The 16,319-nt window shown below is 38.4% G+C and overlaps 1 protein-coding gene and 1 long non-coding RNA gene across 7 annotated transcripts in view; one reads left to right on the top strand and one right to left on the bottom strand.

The window, feature by feature from the left end:
- LOC112483561 lies at window positions 1-1,092 on the bottom strand. Its single transcript, XR_003047661.1, has 2 exons — window positions 1,019-1,092; window positions 1-172 (listed from the first exon to the last, which is right to left on the bottom strand). It is a non-coding gene; the product is annotated as an uncharacterized LOC112483561 (long non-coding RNA).
- The window catches only part of AZIN1 (antizyme inhibitor 1), a 27,973-nt gene continuing 12,699 nt past the window's right edge, over window positions 1,046-16,319 (top strand). For 2 of the 6 annotated variants that reach the window (NM_001291772.1, NM_001301803.1), the window contains exons 1-2: window positions 1,046-1,398; window positions 5,297-5,434. The gene's annotated coding sequence lies outside the window, so the exon portion shown is untranslated. Of the gene's footprint in view, window positions 1,399-5,263; window positions 5,435-12,354; window positions 12,511-16,319 lie in introns of all 6 variants that reach the window. The other 4 variants (NM_001301802.1, XM_025050055.1, XM_025050057.1 and 1 more) reach the window with 4 other exon arrangements.

The raw sequence follows: 16,319 nt of genomic DNA on the forward strand, positions 1-16,319 counted from the left end.
TTAATATCAAATATCTTAATTTTGGAGGGTTGTGTTAATACAGATTTCATTTGTGTTGTTGAGTCTGAGTTGCAAGGCGTTAGCATACGAGGACTCCTGGTTTCTAATCACTAGTGCGAAGACATTTTAAAAAGATGACGATAAATTAAAAGCTATGTAGGTCGTTCTAGGTCTGCAGTAAAAAAAAAAAAAAAATTTATTATGTAGTAACATTAAAATAACCGCGAAAATGAGACGTGGGGGTTTAAATAAGGTGCGCTTTAACATCAGTAATCCCTTCTCTAACACTGGTCTTTCATTAAAAAGGGTTGGGTTTAATTGCACCAACACCTTTTAAAATCCCTTTAAAACAATATTCCTACTGCAGCATATTGCAACATAAGAGCACTGGGGACATTTTTACACAGTCATAAGCCTCTGCGACCACTCGAACACTGGGCCGAACGGTCCTGGCCATTAGCAACTCGCTTCCATAATGGATCGCCGCAGCCCGCGGGGGCTGAAGCCTCATGCTGGGAGGGCAGTCACCAGACGTAGCCTACAAAGCCCTCACAACGCTGAGTGGTCTAGAAGGGGGAAGCTCCGGGGATGGCCCCGACAGACAACCTTACACCCCTCCAGGAAATGCACGCGTCCCGCCGCCCCTGGCCCAGAAGAGCGCTCGGCACTGCGGCCGCGGGGTTGCCGGGCACACACAGTTCGCCAAGCGCCCCGGCCAGCAGCTAGCGCGACCTAGGCGCCCAAGGGGCGGGGCCGGAGAGCAACAAGGCACTCGAGTCGAGTCACCTCGCGGATAGCCTTGCCCCAGCGAAGGGAGCTGCGGGCCGCGGAAGGGCAGGAAGCCGCCAGGCTGTCAGCACCTGTACCGCCGGGTCGCTCCGCCCCGCCCCCTTTCGCTCGCACCGCGCCATCCCCTTTTCCCTTCCGCCCTCCCCCTCCTCTCCCGGTCGTAGCCCGGCTCCGCCCCGCTTGCGCGGCGGTACGGCCGACTGTGACGTCGCCAGGCCCCGCCCCTTACTATAAATACTGGCGTTGCCGGCACCGCCTTTCCACACTCTGGCTCTTCGCTCGGCTGCGGTGTTTCCATTTTTTTCGCTTTCTCTGCCTTTTCTCATCCTTTCTCGCTCTTCTGGTCTGCGGTGTGCCGAGGCCGAATCCTCCTCCCACCCAGCCCTCGCCTTTCCTCTTGTACCTGCGTTGTTCTATTTCTCTTCTTCGGCCGCCGCTGCCACTGCTGCACAGCTGGTGTCGGTGCCGCGCTTTTCCCCCCACGTCGTCCTTGCAGCTTATGGCCCAGGCCGCCTTGGGTATTTCTGCTCAAGGTAACCACATCCCTCTTTAAAAATTCCGCCGAAAAAGAGAAGACGCTTTACCCGACTCTTTGGGCCGTTATCTCACGTGAGTACAGACCCGAGGGGCGCGGGCGGGTTTGGGGCGTGGGGCCGACCTCGGGGAGCGGCCAGGTGCCTCCCGTTTCGGCCCCGACGCCTGGCCAGCGTCCCCGCAGCGCCCCGCGGCCGGCCGCCTCGAAAATGGCGGACGGCGGCGTGTGTGGCGGCTGTCTGTGCCTCGGCGGCGGCGCCTTTCAGGCCCTCAGGCGGCCGCCTCACATTCGGCATGGCCGGAGCCGCCGGGGTTGGGGCGAGGGGGCGTGTGCGTGTGGGGGCGCGCGCGGTGGTCTCGCGGCCGGGGGTCGGCGTCGCCTCCGGCGGCGTGCGGCCTCCACCCCTCTCCCGTGGTGCATTGCTGTTTCCGGGGAGGGGGCCGAGTGGCTGCCCTGAGGGGCCTTGGTCCTGCAGCCGGGCCCTGAGAGGCGCCTGCCTTCGCTGCCGGGAGTCCGGCGGGTAGCGCGGATTACAACGGCCAGGGCCTTAGGTTATGAATGGAGCGGGGCGGGCCAGCGCCGGCCTCCTGTGACAGCTGCCGGAGGAGGATGAGTTCTTTAGGGCGCGGGGAGTGCGGCCCCCCTCTGGTGGAGGAAAGTTGACGCCACCCGGGGCCCGCCGGCGGGGAAGCCCCGGTGTCAGGTAGCGAGCGAGAGGCCTTTGGTCCTTTCTGGAAGCCTCGGGGCTGCTGCTCCGCCCCCTGAGGCGCTCCTGATTGGGCCAAGTCGCCTTCACTCACCCCAGTCACCTCCTGGAGTCTGAAGATTAGTCACCATGGCTTCGTTTTCCCGTCCGCGCCACCATTCCTGGGCTGAGAGAGGGAGAACGGTAGGCTTTGGGTGGCTTATTAAATACTGTCTTGACTGATGGTGGTGACGTGTTTTTAACCCTTACCCAGTATATATCCTGAGCGTATGTTGTAGGCTAAGCTGCTGCTTCGGAAACCTGAACTGGTCGCGGACACAGTTTACAGGCCCATGATGTTTCATCAGTATTAAATGGATTTTTTTGTGGTGTCTTGGATAAGTTAAGATGTTTTGTCCTGTTGGGTTTCCACCCTTGAGCTCCCAGCTTGAGTGCGAACCTGAGGACACAGAATTACTCGATGGTCAGGAAAGGATCCGGATGAGCCTAGCAGAAAGACGACTAATTGTCAGGCAAGGCCCTAGTAATCTAATTTCTTTTACAAATGTAAGAGTGTAAATACTCATCATGAAGACAAGCCCTGAAGAGTTTACATTTTGTAGGGAAGGTAGGCTCCTAATGTTTACAGGTGATGTGATAGGTGCAATTATCAAGTAATCAGTACTTTCTGCCTTGCAACCCTGATTTAACATAAGATTTTCAAACGTACAGAAAACGGAAAAGAATTGTACTCTCACCTAGAGTCAGTTAACATTTTGCTTTATTTGTCATCTTGCTATCCATTCATCAACCTGTCTTCTTTTTTTTCCTCTTTAAAAATAATCTTTGGGTAAAATTCCCATAAGAGTGAAATGGTTAAATCTTAAGTGTACTATTTGATGAGTTTTGACAGAAAAATGGCTGTGTAATCTAAACCTCTGTTAAGATGTGGAACATTGCCATCATTCCAGAAAGTTCTCTTTTGCCCCTTCAAACTCCAAATCCCTCACTGTAGCGGGAACCATATTCCTGTTTTTTAAACAATAGATTAGTTTTGGATGTTCTAGAACTTATATATAAGTAAAATTGTACTATGTACTCTTTTGTGTAAAAGGCTTTAATGCCACATATTTTTGATACGAATATTTTGCCTGATTTTTTAAAATAAACTTAATTTTGAAATAATAGGTTTGTAGAAAAGTGGCAAACATGGTACCAGGAGGTACTTCTCACTCAACTTACCTTGTTATTAACATTACATTACCGTGGTATATTTGTCAAAACTAAAACAGATATATTACTGTTAGCTATACTCCAGACTTTTCTTTGGATTTCACCAATGTTTAGTGTCCTCTTTCTGTTCCAGGATCCTATCCAAAATACCACATTGCATTTACTTGCCATGTCTTCCCCAGACATCTCTGATCTGTGACAGTTTTCTTAGTCTTTCCTTGCTTTTCATGTCCTTGACTGTCTAGAGAAGTATTGGCCAGATATTTAGTAGATTGTCCCCAAGATGGGTTTATCTAATATTTTTTCCATGATTAGGCTGGGGTTTGGGGAAAGTATACCGCAGAACAGCTTTAAAAGTCATTGGTAAAGGCCATGTTGAGTTTTTCAGAGAAATACTGATCCTTAGGGATATGCTAGGTTTGGGGGTGATTACTGTCAGAGTGATGGGAGAAGATCCTTTATCTTACTGGCCTGCACTGAAAAGACAGTCTCTTCAAACAGTTGAATGCAATGTCATATATGGTCTATGTGATTTACACACATCAATCTAAATGAGAATATCTTTCTGAAATTCCTTTTCTCCACATTTTCATGTTTTCTCCTTTTGGTTTACCTTAACTGTACAAACCTTTTATTTAGCTTGTACGTAAAGGCCCTCTTATCCTATATACTACCCCTTTTATTATTTTTATTAAAATATACCTTTCAAATTTTAAGGCCTTCATTTTCTGCTTGTATCTGTTAGATAAAAATGTTTTTGAGATTATGCTGAAGAACATTCTTGAATGAAGTTTTATGTTCTTAACATTTCATATCGCTGCTCTTGGGTTACATTAAGCAGCAAAATAGCTGTGGAAATATAGTAGGGAAAAGGTGAAAATGTCTCGCTCAGGATAATTATCCTATTTCTTAGGATAATTGAGAATGAGTTCTGTCTCCAGCATGAGTCTTAATTTATTTTTTGATTATCTTATTGTGAGAAGAGTCAGTCTTTGTTTTGGAGTACATTATTTGGAATCTAATGTAGGATTATAATCACTTGCATGCTGGTATGGGTTCTTGCCCCATCATCTGTCATTGAGAGTGTGAACAAATTCTCCTGGTATATCGAAAAAACATTTTACCTACTGTAAGGGTGGCCTCCATTCTGTTTGAGATGAGAAACAGGTTTTAAATAAGCCTAGACTGATTCTGAAATCTCTGAATCTTGCCCTTGTAATTTCTAGTTTCATCATTTTTCTGGTTTCCTTATCTCACCCCTTTTCTAGCAAATGCTGTCAGATTATATTACTTTAAAGTAGCAACCACTGAATTAAGAATAGAAGTGTAGGTATAGCGGATTAGTTCAGAGGTGGAAGTTCATCCTATCAACCATAAGTAATTTATAAAACTTATTTAGCATATTGTAGTTTGCCAAGCAATTTTACATTTACATGTTCCTAGGTTAGGTAGGAGGAGGAGGTAAACCTTTAGAGGTCACTTGCTTAATGTATAAGGCAGTTCTCAAAAGTTATTTCACACATATATATAATAGCTAACTCAAAATTTTTTTCTTTTTAGTATGTAGTAGGATTTTATACTTTAAGCAAAGAAGACCTTGGAATTTAAAGAGTAAAACTCATTCTGGGTAGTTCCACACTACAGGTTATGTATAAAGTCTTGCATACATACATATCAGGTTGGTGAGGGTACTGGAAATTTTAAAATTTTAGGTCATTTAGAAATTTGGGTTTTGGATGACAAAAGCAACAATTAATTTAGATGAAGACTAGAAAACTGAGTAGGTAGGTAAAACAATTTGGTAAGATGACCATGACATTAGGTTTTGTGAATTTTGTACTATAACAGCTTGGAAATGCTCACTGTTACTTTGTTTAGTAGTAAACTCTTTGAAAACATTTTGTGTAGTGTAACTTTAATGAAACATTTTATTTATTAAAACTAAAACTTGTTCCCACAGTTAATCTTTTAAGTCAGTTAACCTGCTTAAAAGCACTTTTTTTTTTTTTTTTTTTACATAGGGCATGTACTACTACTTTTATTTCTTTCTATAGGGCGAACTTTCTGACCAAGTATACAACTATCCAGAGGGCCTAGGAGAAGTGCTGTATAGAGAGCAGTTCGACTTCAACGCTGAGCCACCTTGGGAACCTAGCTGATGATAGGGGGGTTCCATCTCCTAACTTGTCCATGTAAGTATTTTCACATCTGTGCAGGGGGCTCGTAAAATTGAAGTAGAGTTCTTGTTGCTCAGTCTTTTTCAAAACTTGGCAATTGTATTTATCTCTGTGACTCTTAAAGCTCTTTAAAAGTTCTAAAGTAGAGGTTTTGACATTTACAGGTGTACTGATTCAATTATAAGCTTTGTTTACCAATGGCTGGATCAGTCAATCACTTAACATTTATTTTGAATACATAACAGGTATTACTGTACGTAAGTATATATCATAGGCTAAGTTTTAAGAAATCTTATTAATCTAGGTCTTAATGTAAGTTGGAGGGAGGTTTTTAAATTTAAGATGTGGGCAGTATTTTATCACATCATTCAAACCATTTATTTAACTTGATGAGTTCTAGTATTGGGGCTTAATCAGGAAAAAAAATCAGACGTTTTTAAGTAGAGCAAAAAATACTGCTCTCCAAGTCTACTCACTGAAGCTATATCCCAGAGCATGGGGTATGAGAGGTGAGTCTTAGTTCTTTTTTTTCTAGTTTTGAGCTTCTTGCCAGACAGTGATTTCTAAAGTTTCTATTTTTCATAGAATGATTTTATATAATATTCAGCTGGTGAGAGAAAACTGATTTCTTTTAGAGGACTTACTGAGAGGTGATACATATGTCTCCCAGTGTGCCATCTTTCGAACAGCTTTTCAAGGGTAGTTTTTGACTATACTTGATTTTCTATATGCATTTGACTTTTGCATTAAATCTTTGTGCAAAATGTAATTCCACGATAAACTCTTGAGTCTATGCTGCTAGATTTGTGTGGTTTATTTTTAAATTTTATTATTTATAGATTTGCTATTGAAATTTGGGTTTTGATGTTGAGGTTTGCATGTTTTTAAGTTGGCCAGAGACTTGGAGAAAATAACATTTGAAATTTTCAGGAAAGCTTAGAGTATCAATTTAGTGTTTTAGTCTGATCTTGTTAAGCAGATTCCTGTCAAAAGTGTTTATCAAATTTAGGTAGGGTATGTTGAAGCAAACCTATTCGACACATTTGATATTAACCTCAAATGACAGTTTAAGACTCAGGTTTTTTAAAGGCTAAAAAGAGGAAAAGTTTAATAGGATTTTTTGAAAGTTTTATTGACTTAGAACCCTGATTCTGGAGGATTTCCCACACTGAATTTCTCCTAGCTGTGTGAATTTGAGCAATTGCTGGAAAATAAAGTTGAACTACAATAGTTCTTTTAATTCTAAACTGTTAAAATTATTTCTCTCCGAGAAATTAACCATGAATTGTAGTCTTTGGAAAAGCAACATTAACCTCAGAATCTGCGTTTTAACCAAGTGACATGTGCATATTAAAGAGAAGCACTGTTGCCACTATCTAAGTACCAAGTCAGTTATCTATTAATTTTTGTTAATTATCTGTTCTACTTCCCAACATGTCTAATGTTTTTCCCAAGTTGACTTGGTAACTTAAAATTTTTCTTGGGTGGGATCTAGTTGCAATAGTCATGGGTAGATTCTAAGATGGAAATTTAAGAAAAAGCTTCATGTTTTAAGGAAGACCGTATTAAAAGATAGGCTTTCAGTTCAAATCTTTTTGCTTTAATAGAAACTTAACATTGCATTATGTTTAACATTTCTAGTGATGTTTTTCTTAGACTTGAGTAACTAATATCAATGAACCGATGGAGCCAAATCTTTACTTAGAATATTTAATAATATGTAGAACTTGGAAAGTCATAGTATACCCCCTCCTTTTTGGGGAGACTGGTTGGGCACAGATAGATTATGTTAAAGATATTATTTATTCTGCAGGTTCTGGCAGTTAGAGTGACTCTTATTTATTATGCTCAGGTACATAATATGTTCATGAAACTTTAGTAGTTGACGTGAAGCAACAGGTTCACAATCCCTTACTCATATATTCCGAAATCCAAAAGTTAAGAAAATATAGCTTCCTTGATATGACCTAAGCTGATTTGGGAACAAAAACTTGACCCGAATCTGAGCTGATTTGAGGCTTTTTAAAAATCTTTATCCCATTTAGTGCTAATCTTAAATTTTGCTGCAGAAATAATGTGATTACAGGGCCGTGTTGACTCATAGCCTAGAGAGTGTTACATAATATATATGAAGTATATGTACTATACTACTGTTCTGAAATCTGAGAGATTTTGAATTCAGAAAAGACACCTCACTCCAAAGATTTCTTGACTAGAATTAGTAAAAATGGCAAGAGAAATTTTTATGTTCGGAAATGTCCTTAGATATTAATAGCAGTTTGTTATACTGGACATTGAAATCCTGGAATTAATTTTCTGTGGAGCAACAATACTGTTTGGAAAACTAGAAGTCATTAAAAGCACTTAACACACTGGCCTTCATGGAAAACGCTTGGCATATAGCATTGCAGAGCATATAACTATATGGGCTCTGTTTCAACTATGTAATACGCCAATAGCATTTTTTTGCAGGCGGTCTAAGCTGTAGGACTTGGCTTCCAACTTAGGTTTTTTAACTCAGATGACCATCTGAATTTTGAGTTCATTTCATTAAGTATCTGGTAACTTTAGAAGTTGCTTACATATAAAATTTTTTCTTTACAATATATGTATGTATATGGGTCCACTATAAAAATATCTTGACAAATACCTCAATGCCAATAATATCTCAGATCACTGAAGGACCTCAAATTGTGGGAAAGTTTTTTTCACGCCTTTTAAAAAATTTCTTAGGGTTTTATGCTGGAGTGGTTTTTTCCATTGGGTTAGATTTTCACGTTTAGTTATATCTGATTATAATTAATAATAAGTTAGCCTAGTGGAAAGTTTTTAAAGACTCCCAGAAAACTAAATTTGCTTCTGTTAGCAGATCTGGTGATGAAGTCAGATAGAATTAATCATTAGCATATACCTTTTAAGGTTGCGTTGTGTCTGAGTATAGAAAAGGAATTCAATTAATTGATTGTTAAAATTTTTTACCTGGTTGTCATTACAGATAGCAGTTGACTCTATGTTCATGTAGGAACTTCATAAGAACATTAGCATTTTAAATATGTTGTTTCTTGGTTACTATATTTACACACATCTTAACTTGCTGTACCTAAATTGATATTATTTTAACTAGGGAAATAAAATGTTCTTTATGAGTTTACTGGTACTATTTTCTCGTTTTGCTTTTAACTGTCAGTAGAAAAGGCAGGTTTTTGACTCTTCTGGAAAAAAGACATTTTGATTCAGTAGTACATTCAATAGTTGATGTTCTTTCACCAAGAAGTTGAACAAACTATTATTGAAATATACAGATTAGGGACCATTTTTTAAAGTGTGTGTATCCCCTTGGCATGCATGCATAGAGTAGTATTTTGAAGATGCTTCTTTGCCTTGTGTAAAAGTAGCAAAAAATGTATTTTGTACAAGCACAATGTGAATAATAGCATGTTAATGGATAAAACAGGATTTGGGGGACATGATATTCTTTCTTTGGGCAAATTTAGAATCTTCTGGGAGGGCCAAAAAGATTAGACAGCAGTGTAGACCAATTTTTAAAGGGAATAAAATGGTTTTTCCATTTATTGCAAGAGACAGTTGAGCCCAGAGAATAAATAGTGACTACCAATCTGTGTGTTCACTACACTCCCTTTGCCTGGTCTTATTTCAGAGTTTTTTGAGTTTGGGGTTGCCTCCTCCCCGCAAAAAAATTTTTTTGAGGCACTTAATTCCAACTCCCCTAGTAAGTCAGGTATTGTGTAAACTGTACTTTCTAAACTAAAATGTAGGTAAATGTTAGGCTGCCATTTTAGGCTGGCTATTGTTAAGATAAGCCTAAGGGGGCTGTTGCAAGTGAAGTGCTCTTGACATCCTGGTAAGGCCTAGGAAGCATTTTTGTCCTTCACCTCCATTCTGGGGTCATTCATACACACTTAAGCAATTTGTCACAAGCTAACCATGGCAAAAAGATTTGGCGATTTCTTTCTCTAATCCAATGTTAGCCATCCTTTTCCTTAATCCAGTGGATAATGTGAAGAACATTATGGTGTGAATAGAAAATATTTGTGCAGCATACTGAGTTGTAAGGATTAGGCTGAAGTTTGCTCTGCCTCGGCCATACCCAGCCACCTGGTCTTTAAATGCCTGTAACGTAACTGACTTGCTGCAGGAGCCAAGATAAGAAAAACTCTTTTGGAATGAATGCTCCGCTCTGAACTTTTTTGTCTTTTCTTAATTATGTAAGCACACATTTCAAATCTCTCTTTAGGACTTACTTGCAACGTATGGAGTTTTTGTTAACTTTTATTCCCTTAATATCTGGCTTTGTAAACATGAGAATTGGTCTTGTTACCTTGAGCAGTTATTTGGAGAGATGGGGAGAAGGTGTAATCTGTAATTTATGTGGACTTGATCCTTAGTTTAAAATTTTCTTAGGAAAACAGCATCCTCTAGAACATCACTGTTCAGTACAGTAGCAACTAGCCAGGTGGCTATTTAAATTTTAAAAATGTAAACTAAAATTAAAATTCAGTTCCTCAGTTGCGTGATCCACATTTTGAGTTCTTGGAAGCTATATATGGCTAATGGCTATTGTTTTGGACAGTGATAATGAAAATTTCAGTCGTCACAGAAAGTTTTGTTGGACAGCATCTCTAAGATAGTTGTTACTGTGAATGTGAGTAGTAGTAGTAGCCATAATCTTGAAACATCTGTTAACAACAGTCATAAGAATTACATATTCTTTCTGTTCTTTCTCCTTAGATTTAATTAAACACTTGTTCTTTAACTACAGGGATTTTTCAATTTTATATTCTAATTGAATACCTTAGTTACCTAGCATGTTCTTTGGATACAGCTCTTTATGATGATTCTGTGCTCATGTAGACTGAAATCAATATTAGGTTTATGTTAAATATTTGACTAGATTATTTTTATCTTTTTCTTGCTTTTTATTGTAAGGATCTTCTGATGCCCAGTTTATAAAGGGCTCCTAAATAAGTATAGTATCTTTTTAGCTCATCTGGGTTCATCATGATAAACATGTAATATTTGGCATGACTAAAAGTAGGATTGACTATCCTACTTTTATCCTGCTTGGACACTATAACAAAATAAATACGCACTCCCCAAATAAATACGCACTCTTCAAAATGAGAGAGATGTGCTATCCTAAATTTATGAAGCTCTCCTGCAGATAAATAAGAAAAAGGGAGGGAAAAAAAGGAAAATGAGCAAAAGACTTGAAAACTATTTTTCACTAATAGTCTAGCCGTTCTCAAGAATATGGACCTAAACTGGGGTGCCTAGACTGATGCTACTTAAACTGCCAGTCACTAGATAGACTTTTGTACTAGAATATAAAGTAGCACATTGCCTTTGGGTACATAAGTAATTGCAGAAAATTATGTCATAAACAATATAGCAAAAAAATGGGAAGTAACTCATAGGTGTCCAGTTCTGATAGATAAAAAATGTGATATCTATACAGTAGAATACTACACAGCAATGAAAATTAATGGACTCCAGTCACATCTGTTTGCATGGATGAATTGAAACTGAAGTTGAGCAAATGTCATGGTAAAAAAAAAAAATCGATTCCATTTATTGTTTAAAACCAGTAAAGCCAATGTCTTAGGGACACATAGAATAAAACTATTAAATAACAGGAGGATGATGATTAGAAAAGTCTGAACATGCTTATTTAGGATAGATGCAGTCACTGCCACCTTAGAAAAATGTGGAAGCTTCTGAGGTATTCAGTCTATTTCTTGATATTTGCTGCAATGGTTGTACATATATTTTATGTGTAATAAAAATAAGCTTTCCTCTTGGAGGGGTGACAGTGAGATCTTTTCGAAGGTAATCAAAACAGTAAGTGCATTTGTTGAAAGGGTCATTCCCTGTGCTTTACCAGGAAAGCTAGAAAGCTTGAAATTAACATGGTTATGTATTTTGTTATAATAGTTAACTTTAATGTTACATCTTAATTACCAGAGGGATTTTTCTTCTTGAGAAGAACCTTAGTTTTCACATCAATAGTCGACACATTTTATAGGGAGCCCAATCTTGTCAGTTCCACATGCAGAAGTATATTGCTATGAAAAGCCCATAGTTTGTTCTCATTAAGATGAATTATAGAATTTATTGTGAGGTTTTTCATTGGGCACATTTACACAGGCAGTTCAAACTTAGCCTGTTGGCTTGTTTCCTTTAAGGTCCTTTTTCTCCTCTTACATATATCTCCTCTTCATTCTTGTTCTTGTCTGTCTTTTAGCAGTCACCTCCTCTTGGGTTTCTCAGTTTTTTTCCAACCTCATCACCTGAAAAATAAGTTTAAGGGAGTTTATTGCCATTACTGGCTTTCCTCTTACTGTTGATTGAGGCAAACCAACCCCATCTATCTAATTATTCTAAGTACTCAATGTAGGCCGTTATTATCCATCATTTATTTCGGGTCCAGCATGGCAAAAGTTCATGTGGTCTTAGGATCGCACAATTTATTGGAACTTCTTACTTACCAGTTCCAGTTTGTAGCTTCTTGGAACAGCTTTTTTTTAGGGGTTTAAACCTGCTCCAATACTCATATCCATAGTGCCAAAGTCATTCTTTATTAGCCTCTTGCCCAGTTATTTCTAAAGTTACTCTGTGTGGTAAGTAACATTTTTCTGTAGGAGGTAAAATGCAGAGGTGACTTTGATAGCAATGTGTCTATTTTTAAAGCTGTGAGCTGAGTGCTAAATCAGCAAATGCCAATAAAAAAAAAAAGAAGTGCCTTTAGGCTTCTTCAGAGTAATAGTGTAAATTTCCAAAAAAAAAATCTCATGTTCTTCTTTTTAATAAGTAAAATTCCTTTGGAAACGTGGTTGATGTAATAAGGTTGGGTTTCCTGCTTAGATGTCTCTGAAACAGTACTCTCAACCTTTCAGCTCTCCCTGTTCTACTTCCAGGGAGGTCTTCACTTCAGAAATCCAAGACATATTCATCCAGCCTGGTGTCAAGTGGGCTGTTGCTGCCAGAATTATCTTGTGATTATTTGAGAGATGTATCAGTTTCTTCTGAAGTACAATCAACTGTAGAAGCCTTTGTAGCAGGTGTGTAACAAGGCAAGTGCCCAGCTGCTGCAGCCCATTGCTCTTGGAGCTGCCTTCTCGATGAACATGAGGACTCAACGGCCTCATAAAAGGCTCCAGGGAGAGCAGTGTGCAGTACTTTGGAGCCTTATGTTTCTTTGGCAGCGCTTCATAAAAAATGTATTATCAAAATACCAATATGAAGGTGTATGTAAGGAATGTTAAACATTTTTTTCTTCCTAGCTACGATGTCCAACAGGAAATGTAATAGTATTATGATTACAGCAGTTCTATAAGTGTAACATAAGCTGAGCTTTTTTTTCATCATATATTAATATTTTTGGTTGTGAAAATAACTGAGTAGAGGGCACTTCTTAGTATCTATGATAAAAATAAACTTTAGAATCATTCAAAATTTGCTCTTAAGTTCAAAAGCATTTAGAGAGAATGCAAGATTTACGTAGAGTAGATTTTCTGAAATTTAATGTAAATAATTCAATGACCAGCAGCAGCAAACTATAGTATGTAGTGTAGTAGTCCATTTAATGTGTTGGAGCCAGTAAATCAGTCCCAGTTCTGACTTACAAGCCATAAAAAGCTATGCGGGGTCTTTTGGGAATTTTATCCCGATTTGGAGCATTGAGAAGTTCAGCATCACCACCTGGGTTTGAGCCTGCATTCATAATTGAAAAGTTCCTGGAAATTCCCTGCAGTGTTTAAAATTGAGGTGTGTATTAACTTGGCAGATATGGCCTATAATATAAACTCTGCTCACCCCCAACATTCGCACACTTATTTTCATTCTGACTTGTTAGAACATGTTTGTATCACAGATTTTTGGTTTAGCATATCACCAAGTAACTTTAAATGCTTCTTGAAAACATTTTAACAAAATATTTCTTAAGTGCTTTAAGTAAGGCAGAAATGTAGAACATAAATCATCCTTTGTGTGACAGTAGAACTTTAAAGTATTTTTGCTAAGAAAGCATGTTAAGAAAATTGCAAGCAAAGACTCCTTCCTGGAGGTATGATTATGGACTGTTTCTTAGGACTCCTTCAGTGAGATTGGGGTACAATATTGGGGGTAGGAAATACTCAGTAAAGATTAGCCCACCCTTAGCCACATACTTAAGCCTTTCAATTGTTGAAAATATTGGGCTTCTAAGTGACAGTTCATTTGAACAAAAGGAATTGTTGGCTCAAAATTTATTAGAAAACTTTTTTCCTGAAAGGAAGGTCTTTGTGTTTTGCAGATTCTTTTGATGAATTAGTCTTTCCCTGAGCATAGCTTTTAGTGTTTAGCAGTAAGTGACTGTTGAGCTTTGCATTTACATGTGGGTCACTTGTGTATCAGGGTTTTGGGCTTCTTTTAAGAGTGTGAAAGATGGATTGTTTTCAACACACTGCAAGGGAGTTTATTGCTGTTAACCACCATCCTTAAGAGTTGTGAAGTCCTTTGTTCATCTATTTCTTAGCACCAACTCTGGGCTTGGAATTATGATTATATCAAAACCTTTAGGGAGCATTTAAGTAAAGAAGATAAACTGAGACGGAGCCCACCTATCACCATTCACCATCTGTTATGCATAGGCTTCATTAGTGTTGGTTTCAATCAGCTTTCATTGCAGTGCTCAGTATGGAGAAATCAAATATTACATTACCACATCTGTTTTAGTGGTTCAAGTGCATTAGTCCCTTAATCCTTTTTGTCATGTTTCCACGAGAGTCCTCTTGTGAGTCACCTAGGGATTGGTAAACTAATATAGTTACTTCTGAATTGAGAGTTCCATTTCAGTGATAATATAGTCACTCCACAAGCTTAGTCTTTCCTTTAGATCAGGGAATGCTTGATATTTATTCATGTTTGGCCGTCAGTGTTTAAAATTATTTCACTTCTACAAAAGTCAGATTAGACAGAAAGCAGATCAACAGTTGCCTGAAGTAGACTACGTTGGGGATTTATTGCAGAAGGGACATGAGGGAATTTATCTTTATGGTGGTGGTTACACAGGTGTATGTATTTGTCAAAATTGGAAGCACTATTGTGTGTAAACTGTTGATAAAGGTGGATTAAAAAAATTCAATTTTGAGGTTTACCTGAGATTCGGACAAAAGATACAGAAGGAACAGCACGGTTAAGCTGTACAAAATAATGTCACATGAAGAAAGGTTAAAAGGCTATGAATGAGTAGGCATGATAAGATGTTTTTATACAATATTTAAATAAACTTAATTTATTAACAACTATGAGAATTTATGTCTGAAAAGTGGTTGATTGATTATGGGGATACGATAAAGCTCTATCAAAGAAACTGATAGTTGTGTTGGATTTCCAAAAAAGGAATTTTTGTTTTCTAGGGATGGGATCTTGGGGAGACAGGTTTTCTTTTTAAACAGAAATTTGATCATCTCGAGCTAGCTTAGTTCTGTGCCGTAGTGTCTTCAACCATAAAGTGGGGTTTCTACTTCACATCATGGTTTTAAGGGTTAAAAGAATTAATGTTGTGTAGACGGTGTACTTAGAACAGTGTCTGGCACACTGCTATAAAAAATGTTGGCTGTTAGATTTAAGCCAGTTTTAACAGGCAGAGTGGAACCTATAGATTACATAATTTGAAATTAATTGGGGGAAAAATTCTTATCTTTGACCATACTATCTTAGAAAAAGCTCTGAAGAATGTGGCCATCAGCAAGTGTAAGACTGGATGGAATAGGCCTGATATTTTTGTAAGTACTAAGGGTCCCGATGTTAGAGGAAAATTACCTTTTGTGTAAGCACTATAGTTTTAGGAAAGTGAGGTTCATCTTGTCCTGATTTTAAAAGCTAGACTGCTTGAATTTAGCAGCAGTTGGTAGTCCATAATTGATAGCCTAAGATTCTCAAATAAATACTGCATACATAAGTAGAATATACCTAAGAATCTCATGTCCTGAGACATTCATTAGGCTAAAGATCTTGATTAAAAAATTTTTCACTGATAGAATAAATGAAAGCTGTTGCCAGAAAGATTTGTAATGCAATTTAACAGGAAGTTCCTACTGTATTCTTTTTATTCTTTTTATACTTAAACCTTTGTGTTGATTTTTTTTGAATGAGTAGCCTTTATCTACTCCGTTTCTCTTAGTGCATAGTTGGTGATCTCCCTAAAATTGATGTTCCAGCTAGAGTTACATTGCTCATAATAAACAGGCCTAAAATGTATACTTTCTGGACACAGATTTACACCAGTCCTAGTATAACAAACTTTAGAGAATGTGCAGGCTACCATTGGACTTTATAAGTATTAAGTCTCGTGAGATGTGCCTAAGTTAATTCCTTTGGTAAAATAAAAATCCTAATCTTTACTTCATGAAAGATTTGACGAGCTGAACTAAATGTAATTGATTTCTTGAGAATGAAGTTGTTAGTGTTTCAAAAATTTTAAAACTAAGTCTATCATGAAATTTGACCAGCTTATTGATGAGTTTGTTTTGGTGGAACCAGCAAACTGACATTTTGGGAATCATTGAAATGAAGTATACTTTTGGGATGAGGGATATCACCCATGGTGAAAACTAGCATAGACCAGGGTTGGGGGAACAGAGAGGAAGAGTCTAATACACAGGAAAGTCTGTGCAAGTCTTAAGATGGGTTACCATGAGCTAGCCTGGTCTATGCCCATTGTTAATGTGGCAACAAGAAAATCGGTACCAAACAAATAGTATCCTGTCCGAAGGACTTTTTTTTGTTTATGGACTTTATGTTAAAAGAATTCCTTTCCTAAAAACCTAAAGACCAGTGAATTCAGCAAAAAAGATAAACCTTTATATCAATATGTGCTGCCCCAAAGGAAAATGGGCGA

This window comes from Pteropus alecto, unplaced genomic scaffold (assembly GCF_000325575.1).
Source record: "Pteropus alecto unplaced genomic scaffold, ASM32557v1 scaffold164, whole genome shotgun sequence".
Lineage (NCBI taxonomy): Eukaryota > Metazoa > Chordata > Mammalia > Chiroptera > Pteropodidae > Pteropus > Pteropus alecto.